At 41.0% G+C, this 9,143-nt stretch overlaps 2 long non-coding RNA genes across 3 annotated transcripts; both read left to right on the top strand.

Moving 5' to 3' along the window:
• Window positions 1–1,010: 1,010 nt before the first annotated feature.
• On the top strand, window positions 1,011–4,063 carry LOC124057644. 2 transcript variants are annotated; one of them, XR_006843145.1, is made up of 4 exons: window positions 1,011–1,054; window positions 1,681–1,735; window positions 1,811–1,905; window positions 2,282–4,063. It is a non-coding gene; the product is annotated as an uncharacterized LOC124057644 (long non-coding RNA). The 2 variants fall into 2 exon arrangements; XR_006843146.1 differs by lacking the exon at window positions 2,282–4,063 and having other exon boundaries at window positions 1,811–1,918.
• Window positions 4,064–5,272: 1,209 nt separating this feature from the next.
• On the top strand, window positions 5,273–7,103 carry LOC124057827. Its single transcript, XR_006843166.1, has 3 exons — window positions 5,273–5,404; window positions 5,836–5,925; window positions 7,001–7,103. It is a non-coding gene; the product is annotated as an uncharacterized LOC124057827 (long non-coding RNA).
• The last annotated feature ends 2,040 nt before the right edge of the window (window positions 7,104–9,143 follow it).

The following is a 9,143-nucleotide window of genomic DNA, read 5'->3' as shown; positions in this document are numbered from 1 at the left end:
TCCTCAGTCTTCTCACCTGCACAGCTGCAACTCATCTCTCCAATCTACTCCACCTCCAGACTGCTGCCTTTTAAGACCGGCTCTTCCTCCCTATTGTCGCCAGATTGTGGTTTACTGCTCAGTGGTACACAGAGGCGCTTTTTCCCACCGTGTTCAAGTTTTTAATTTTTCTTTAAGTCCACTGCCCAGCTCTACCTCAGATAACCTGTCTGCTTCCCCCCATCCCCTGGATTCCTTTCTGGATCTTCTGTTTGGACTTAATCAATCTGCTTTTTGTAATAAATGTATTTATGTTTTATAACTCTTCATTCGATTCTGGTTTGTCTGCTTTTTGGGCCTATGTCTTCTGGAAAACCAGTTGAGCTGTGGACATGAGAAATACACAAAGAGCCTTTATTCTTTTACACAGAAGACAGTTGTGCACTCTATATACACCCTTGAACTGTTCAGCGCAGTTAAACATAATATCAAGTGTAAGCAAACGAAGCTGGGTACTGTTCATAAAACCAGTAGCACAGTAGCAACAGTGTTACATGTGTTTTCAGAATTCCTGAGAAAGATGTCATCCCTGCTGCCAGAACACGTGAGACACGTCAGCTTTAGATTAATCTGTTTTATTTAAAAACACCAACTGCATGTAACCATCACAAAGCTTTCCTACACTGAAAATAATGATTTTTTGTCCCTGTAATTATTACTTCAATTATGTATATAATTCTACAAACAAATAACATTTGAGTGCTTTTACTTTAAAATGTCAGTTTTCATGTGGTTTGTTACTTGGTAAAAGAATGTATCCTCAATTTTGCATATAAATTTTACTCTTTATTCCAAGTAATATTCACTAAACTACTCCATTAACTTTATTAGTTGAAATGTGCAAGTAAAATGCACTTGGGTGATATCAGTGAACTTGGCAACCTCCTTTGCACTCGGTGTGTGACGTCAGGTCGTTTGTTGCACGCTGTGCTGTTGAGCGCTTCTTCCCTCGCACATGTGGACACCTGAGGCCGTGGATCAGCAGTGGGAGTTTAGTCGACATGGGACCGCTGAGGTACGTCTTGACAAAAGCTAACAAGCACACAAACGTTGTAAGGCCCGTTTTATGTGTTATTTTTTGTGTAAGTCGGCGGCTTGTTTTTCGTCGCTGTCGTCTTCTGCTAATGTTAGCTAGCTAGCGCACTTGTCGTTTTTGCCTGGAGGCTTTGGTTTTATCAAAGCTGGATATGTTGCTGGGAGGAATGGCTGGCTTGCATGGTGTGTCTGTGTATGTGTCGCCCCATAGTCTTCTGCAACTCCCGACCATGTTTGCAAAGTTTGGATGAAAACAAGTGCAAAACCAGATACCCGCATTTGAGAGTATTATCGCGTCCGCGTGTGTGTGTGCGTGTGAGTGTGTGTTTTTCCATCCACATGGGGACAAAATTCTGACTTTTACTATACTGGTGGGGACTAACTGTCTCTTCTTGGTTTTAGAGTTTATATTTGAATTGGGTTTTGGTTAGGTTTAGGTTAAGGAGCTAGGTAATGCATTATGTCAATAAGAGTCCCCATGGAGATAGAAGTACAAACGTGTGTGTCTGTGTCTCTATGTCTGTCTGTTTGTCTGGGTCGACTGTGGCTGTATTAATAGAAATGTATTTAAAAAGTTCATAGATAACACTTTTTTCCCTTTTACAGAACCTAAGGTCATTTGCTCATCACTTTGCAATTTCCAGTCCACAGCTGAGATAAGGTAAGATCCAATTCGTAATGATTAGGAACAGAAAACACAGTTTTAGTTTTTAAGTATTGAATTTGTATTTTTCAGGTGCAACAACATGAGATGGGTGTGTAAGATATGTAGGTTTGAATCAGAGAAGAGGGGGCCATTGTTGAAACACTACAGACTAAAGCATGGACATGGTGGGCGCAGCCATTCAGTTCCTTGTCTTCACACTGATTGCCCCTGCTCATTTAAAACGTTTAATGCCCTTCAGACCCATTTGTCTCGGCAGCATGCACAGATGGCCACACAAAGTGGACCTCTTTCATTTTCTTGTCTACTCTGCTTCACTAGTTATTTTAATTCAGAAAAGCAGTATTTTGAGCATCTTGGCGGCCACTTGAGAAAGTTTGAACTTGTAGCATGTGTCTTCAAAAACTGCAACTTCAGCACAAACATTTATTCAACATTCGCTACCCACAGACATAGAAAGCACCATTCACACTCCATTGATGATTTTAAAACAGAAATCTTAAAACAACCCCCCCTTGAACTCATTTCAGCTCTGGATGATAGTGATGATGTGGAAGAAAGCTCAGAGCTTTTGGATGGTGAACCACAGGAGTTGACCCAAGATATAAAAGAGAGGTTTGGTCATCTCTTTTTGAAGTTGGAGATTACTTTCAATTTCCCAAACAAATGCATTGATGAATTAATAGATGAACTTAAGTTTATATCCACATGTGCCTCTGGTCCACTTATAAAAGACGTGGTTTTGTCGACCTTGAGAAACCATAAGTGTGATCTGGATCCAGCTGTTGTTTCAGATTTGGTAAAAAATCTGTGTGAGTCACACCCCATAAGTACTGCCTTGGGGATGGATGGGCCTTTCACCACTCAGTACAAGAGGAGAGAATTCTTGAAACAACATTTCTCAGTTGTTGAACCCGAAGAACATATACTTGACAAAAAGAAGGGGAAAACCTTCCAATACGTTCCAATATTGCCCTCCTTGTTGCAGGTCCTAAGCAAGAGTTTTCAAGAAAAGACATTTGAATGTGGAAGAAATTCTGAAAATAAGTACCAAACATTCCGTGATGGATCTCACTATCACAAGAATGATTTTTTTTCTGTGAAAGAGGACAGAATCAGTCTAGTACTCTATATTGATGAGTTTGAGGTATGCAATGCTCTTGGGACATCACGAAAGGTGCACAAAGTCACTGCTGTATATTGGGTGTTGGGAAATATTCCAGTGCACTTACGGTCCACATTGGCATCAATCTATCTGGCAATTCTGTGTAAAGCTGAAGACACCAAGCAGTTTGGATTCCACAGAGTTTTAGAGCCACTCTTAACAGATATTCAAAGCTTGGAGAAAGATGGGCTTTTTGTTCCAGAGTTAGGGAAAGCCATTAAAGGAACTGTGGTTAGTGTGGTGGCAGATAATTTGGGAGCCCACTCTGTGGCAGGATTTGTCGAGAGCTTCACAGGACCTTGCGTCTGTCGTTTTTGTGTTGGAGAGCGATCAGCCTTTCAGTCCAGTGAAGTGAGATCCGGGTCTTTTCAACAAAGAACTAAAGATCAGCATGCACTGCATGTACAGACAGCTGTGTCTAGTCCAAGTCACACACCTTGCTATGGTGTGAAAAAACAGTGCATTGTCAGAAAAACTTGGACATTTTCACGTGACATCAGGGTATCCCCCAGATGTTTTACACGACACTCTGGAGGGCATTGTTCCTGTGAAACTGGCTTTGTCATTTGATATCCTGACCAGGAAAAAATACTTTTCTCTCATGGAACTCAATAATGCCATCCGTGATTTCCCATATAAATGGAGTGATAAAACCAATCGCCCTCATCTCATCCCTGCTAACTTTAGCGCTCGAAAATCATTAGGGGGAAATGCACATGAAAACTGGTGCTTACTGCGACTGCTGCCTCTGATAATAGGTTTAAAAGTACCTGAACATGAGCCTGTATGGCAGATGTTAATGACATTGAAAGACATTGTGGCCCTTGTCATGTCTCCAGCCCACACAGAAGAAAGCATCTGCTATCTTGACAGTATGATTGCAGAACACCAAAGCAGATTCCTTGATGTTTTTCCCCAAGAGACGTTGAAACCAAAGCACCATTTCCTGGGGCACTACCCTCAGCTCATACGTGAATTTGGCCCTGTTGCTGCCCTTTGGACAATGAGATTTGAGGCAAAACACAACTTTTTTAAGAGAATCGTCAGGCACATTGGTTGTTTCAGGAATATCTTGCTGTCCCTTGCAACTAAGCACCAGCTCATGGTTGCGTGCCATCAAACACACGCTGTCAAACCATCACTTCTGTTGCAGTCACAAAAACAACAAAGATCTCATTAGATGTACTTAAGGATGATCTGACCTGGTGAAATGCAGATTCCCATCTGTTTCTGCACGCGGTCGCCCACTGCCCCGGGTTTGCTGTGTGTGTGTGCACGTCACTTGGGTGGGTTAAATGCAGAGAACAAATTTCGTTGGAGTGAGTTCCCTCCAATGACAAAATATGTCACTTTAAACTTAACTTAATGTATCAGGACGTGGATTTCGATAACCAGTTTTTTACTTTGACCTCAATTGAGGAAATACACGATAAGGCTACCCTGAAACTTGTAATGACCGAACCAGTAGTCTTAACTGTCAGTCCTATGGATTTGTCAGACATAGAATCCCCAGTACCACAGTCTTCCTAACCCACTCATCTGGATCACAGGACACAATCCTGCTTTCACCAGAAGATGAAAGTGGAACATCTTTCAGATCTAAGCCATGGCCAAGTAAGTTTGAAATACCGCCCTTTTCATATGATGTTGACCTTGTACTGGAAGCTGGAAGCAAGGATTATGAAAAGGAAGGCAAACTGAACAACCCAAGAGTAACAAGTAGCATACTTGAGAAGCTATCAGAGACAATATTTAGCTTCACAGCATACCCAACTGGTATCCAGATTTTAGCTGTTGCTGAAGCTTTGGTAGAAAAGTACCCATGTCTCAAAGAGCCACAGTCTTTTAATGGCTTATATGGCTGGCAACAGAGGATCAAGTATAAAATGGGCAATTACCGGGCAAAGTTAAGAGGCCGCCAGCTAGCCATTGCAGAACTGGAGGTTAACACACTGAAGAAACGATGCATCAATGAAGAGGGTTCACCAAAAGGCATCAGAAGGGCGAAGAAAGCTGAAGTGAATTACCTGCCACCACTGCCATTAGGAGAGATAGAGGAAACTTTAGAGAAGAGAGAGACTAGATCTGCTCAAGGAAATAAAGAAGAAGAACAACGGGAAGATAATTAATGAGAAAATGGAGAAGTCTTTCGCTCTCAGAAGAAAAGAGGTTGTCAATGGCCTGGTCTGTTCAGTGAAACTCAGGTAACTCCAGTTCTCTTTTACACTACGAGGTTGTCTGATGGGGACCTGTTCATTCAATAATTAAGTGTACCTGGGGTCTGTTGAGTTATCTGGATATGATATTTGTGTTTATATATTTTGTGTTTATATCTTTCGTTTCAGGTCAAAGAAGAGTTCAAACGAATAACCACAGTTCATCTGGAGCAAACATTTGTGTCCAAACTGGACAGGCACACCACCAAACTTGTGGAGATATTTAGGAAGAAAGGCGGGATTGCAGGAACGAAGATAAGACCGATGTTGGACTCACTAAGTGAGGTAAATGTTTTAATTAATGTAACTGCATCATCTAATGTTAATGAATGTATTGCTGATGTCTTATTTTGATAGTGTCTGTTCACCTCGAACTTTTCTCTGTATCTCATCACTGTGTGTGATTTCTCACAGAAATATAGACAATCTTGTCCTCTCTCATATTATGTGCTCAAAAAAAGCAGAGACATTTACATAATCTTCACTGTGAGTCTCTGAGTGGTCTCTGGGTTTGATTCCTATAGCTACAATTGAGCCCTTGATGGAGTACATTGTCTCAACAGATACCAATAAGAAATATATTTTATGTTGTACACTTCTAATACACTTACCCACATAGAGTGCTGTTGCAAGCTTACATTCCTTATAGGTAACTGTTTGCATTTGTGTGTGCTGTGTTGTTCTCTGGAATTAAATATTCTTATAATTTTTAACAGCAACATATCAAAGGCCGAAGAGACATCATCATCCGTTGCTTGGTTGAGTTCCTTGGAGAGTCTGTAGAGGAGCTGATCAAAGAATACAAGGTAAATTTTATGATTTTTGGATGATCAAAGCCACAAGGATTATCTCACCGTCCTCTACACTGAATTGTGGTTCACTGTGGTGTATTTATATTTCCATGCATTTCTTTACACCAGTGCTTCTCAAATAGTGGGGCGCGCCCCCCTGGGGGGGCGCGATGCGATGCCAGGGGGGGCGCGTGTGACCCTGGGGAACATGCTTTTTTTTGCCGTACTAGAATAAAGTGTAATTGCACATCCACTACAGTAGTTGGCAGTGGCGCTCTCATTGTCAGAGTGTGCGCAGGGAGTATTAGCTCTATGGTGTAGCGGCTTTTTTGCACCGAGCAGGCGATATGAAGTGCAGTAAGCGAACCCTTAAGAGACAACATGAAGAAATTTTTAACAGGGATGAGAAGAAAGGCGGAGAGAGACGAAGATAATGAGACAAAAGTAACTCACCCGAAAGCTAAGACGAGGAAATATGACGAAGCATATGTAGCGCTTGGCTTCACTGTGACTACAGTGGGAGACGACAGACCGGTGTGTTTACTGTCTAAAAATGTTGGCAGCGGACAGCATGAAGCCAAATAAATTAAGGCCCCACTTGAAGACATTACATCCCAATCATGCTGATAAGCCGCTGGAGTTTTTTCAGCCAAAACGTGCCGAATATTGCCAACAATCATCCCGCTTTGTGAATGCTACTTCAGTAAACCAGCGAGAATTGTTAGCATCTTATTATTACATATTATTAAATATTATTACATATTATTATTACTATTATTTATAGTCGCGGCGGGGGGGGGCGCGAATTGTTTTCTACTTGCTGGGGGGGGGCGCAACAGAAAATAATTGAGAAGCACTGCTTTACACTAACCTCAAACACTCCCCAATGGTATGTGTCTGCAGATGCAGAGACGGCAGATTCAGACAGACCTGCAGGTCTGTATCTGCAGTCTCAGGGTCTGCAGACACACCTTCCTCAACAGTCTAGGCATTTTTAACTATTCCATGTTATTCAACCTCCCTTTCACAAACTGTTTGAAATCTAGACTCAGCCATTGATTTCTAATTCTAGTTGTATATGTTTTCACAGGATGTCAGCCAAGAGGCAGTGAGGAGGACTGCAGTCAACACTTGATGAAAGTCATCGTCATCTGTCAGAACCTGGAACAGGAAAGCCAAAACCTCAGCTACGTGTCTGTACTCATAGAGAGAAAAGAGGCGTTGGAGGACTGCAGGAGTGTGGCAAATGCTTGTCTGCTCCTCATGGGTGTCATTTATGCAGTCAATCTGAGTTAACCACTGAACCTCAAATACACATTTGAGGTATTTCAGAAAATGCTTCTTGAGCTCGATGCTCTCAAAATGTCTTCAAAGGTCCAGGCTCTCCACAGGAAACTACTAGCATGAGTGTGTACAGTGCTGCAGTGTTTTGAATCCATGTGCCCATGCTCCACAAAGGAAAGGTTTTTAGTTCTTGTTCTTCTCACATTTCCTTCTGTGATCACAGCGATTCAGTGTTAGACAGTTGATTCAGTTGCTGTTGTTGCAGTGATACCTCTTCTCTGTTCTGAGGTTTAAAAGAAAGGAATACCCTACATATGTGAAATTGCCAAGGTGTGTGTGTGTGCGTGTGTGTGTGTCATTTCTGAAAGTCATTTCTTCCCCGATTTTTAGAAATCTGTGAACATTTGGAAGAAAGTGTCATCAGCAGCAGGTCATGTTTTCTTTTAAGAGGATATTCACACTAATTCTCCATTGAGTGTGTGGGAGAATTCCTCACCTGCAATACAATGGCTGTGTTTATTAGATTGTAAAGGATGATCACTGTTTCTCAGCCCTATTGTGTGTGGACAGGAGTGTGTGTGCGTGTGCATGCGTGCATGAGTGGGTGTCTGTCTGTAATGAGACAGAAGTGTGTGTGTGTTTTCAATCCTTGTTCATGTACACCAAAAGAAGGTTATGATGTTATGTAGACATACATATGTCAGTGCAAATGGGAAAATAAAATGTCCATTTGAAAAATTGACAATGTTTATTTATTCACTTCACAGAAATGGCAACAAATTTATTGTGGTAATGTGAAGTCATAAATTAAATTTAATTCAAGTAAATACTGCTTAATCATTTCATAGAATTAAACAAAGAAAAGATTAATTAAATAAGAATAAGAACCACCAGAAATATTTAACTGGATTTTGCAATTAAAATGCAATGGTAATTGAGTAAAATTTACTTCCAATAGGTGAGTACTGCTTGTGAGATTTACTTGAGTATTTTTTGTAAAGAAAAGGTGTTTTTAGGAAGTAAATGCTACTTAGAATTATCCTGAGTAAAAATTACAAGGGATTTCCGTGTGGAAAAACTTGCCTAGCTTTTTTTAAGTAAATGTCACTCCAATTTTTTTTAAGTGTAGTAGGTAGAAGACTGAAGTTGTATGCTATGTTTTTGAGTAGAGTAGTAGAGTAGAGCCACTAAACCTAAACCCTGAAAAGCACTATTTCAACCTTGCCTGATGTAATGGTGGCGGCATACTTGCCACTTGCCTGGATGTCCTTATACAGTACACAGTATAGTACATTAACTATTTATACACATATATACAGTAGGCTTTATATGTGATGAAACAAGGGTATAGAGGTATAAAACTCTTGACTTCTTCCCTGGAGTCTGTTTTCTCATGTCACAAGTTCCCATGGATCATGTTTGGTCCTCCTGCTGTGGTTCTGCTTGATAACAATTACTGTTATTACCACTCATATTTCTAGATTCTTCTTCTTATATATTCTTCTTCTTATTACTATCATTATTATTATTGTCAATATCACTTTGATCATTCCAGTACTGTTGCATCTCTGTGTGTTTTCCCCCTCCCTCTCAGTGCCGCCCCTTTCCTCTCACCTTCTTTCTCTCTCTTTCTCCACCTCTGTCTCCATCTCTTTCACTCTTTCTCTCTCGCACAATGCATCAAATCAAGGCAGATGGCTGCCCACCTAGAGCCAGGGTCTACTGTGGGGTTTTTCTCTTTAGTCACAGGTTATGTACCACAGGCCTTTAAGGTGACTGTCATCAAACCACTATTAAACCTTCCCTTGACCCAGATGTATTAGTTAATTACAGACTTATATCCAACCTTCCATACATCTTCAAGATCCTTGAGAAGGTTGTCCTAAAGCAGCTACATCAACATCTCCACTCTAACGACCTTTTTGAAGCTTTCCAATCTGGATTTAGAG

Source organism: Scatophagus argus, chromosome 4, assembly GCF_020382885.2.
Source record: "Scatophagus argus isolate fScaArg1 chromosome 4, fScaArg1.pri, whole genome shotgun sequence".
Lineage (NCBI taxonomy): Eukaryota > Metazoa > Chordata > Actinopteri > Scatophagidae > Scatophagus > Scatophagus argus.
Note: the sequence above shows the minus strand (reverse complement) of the source record. Positions and strands in the feature narration are given on the sequence as shown.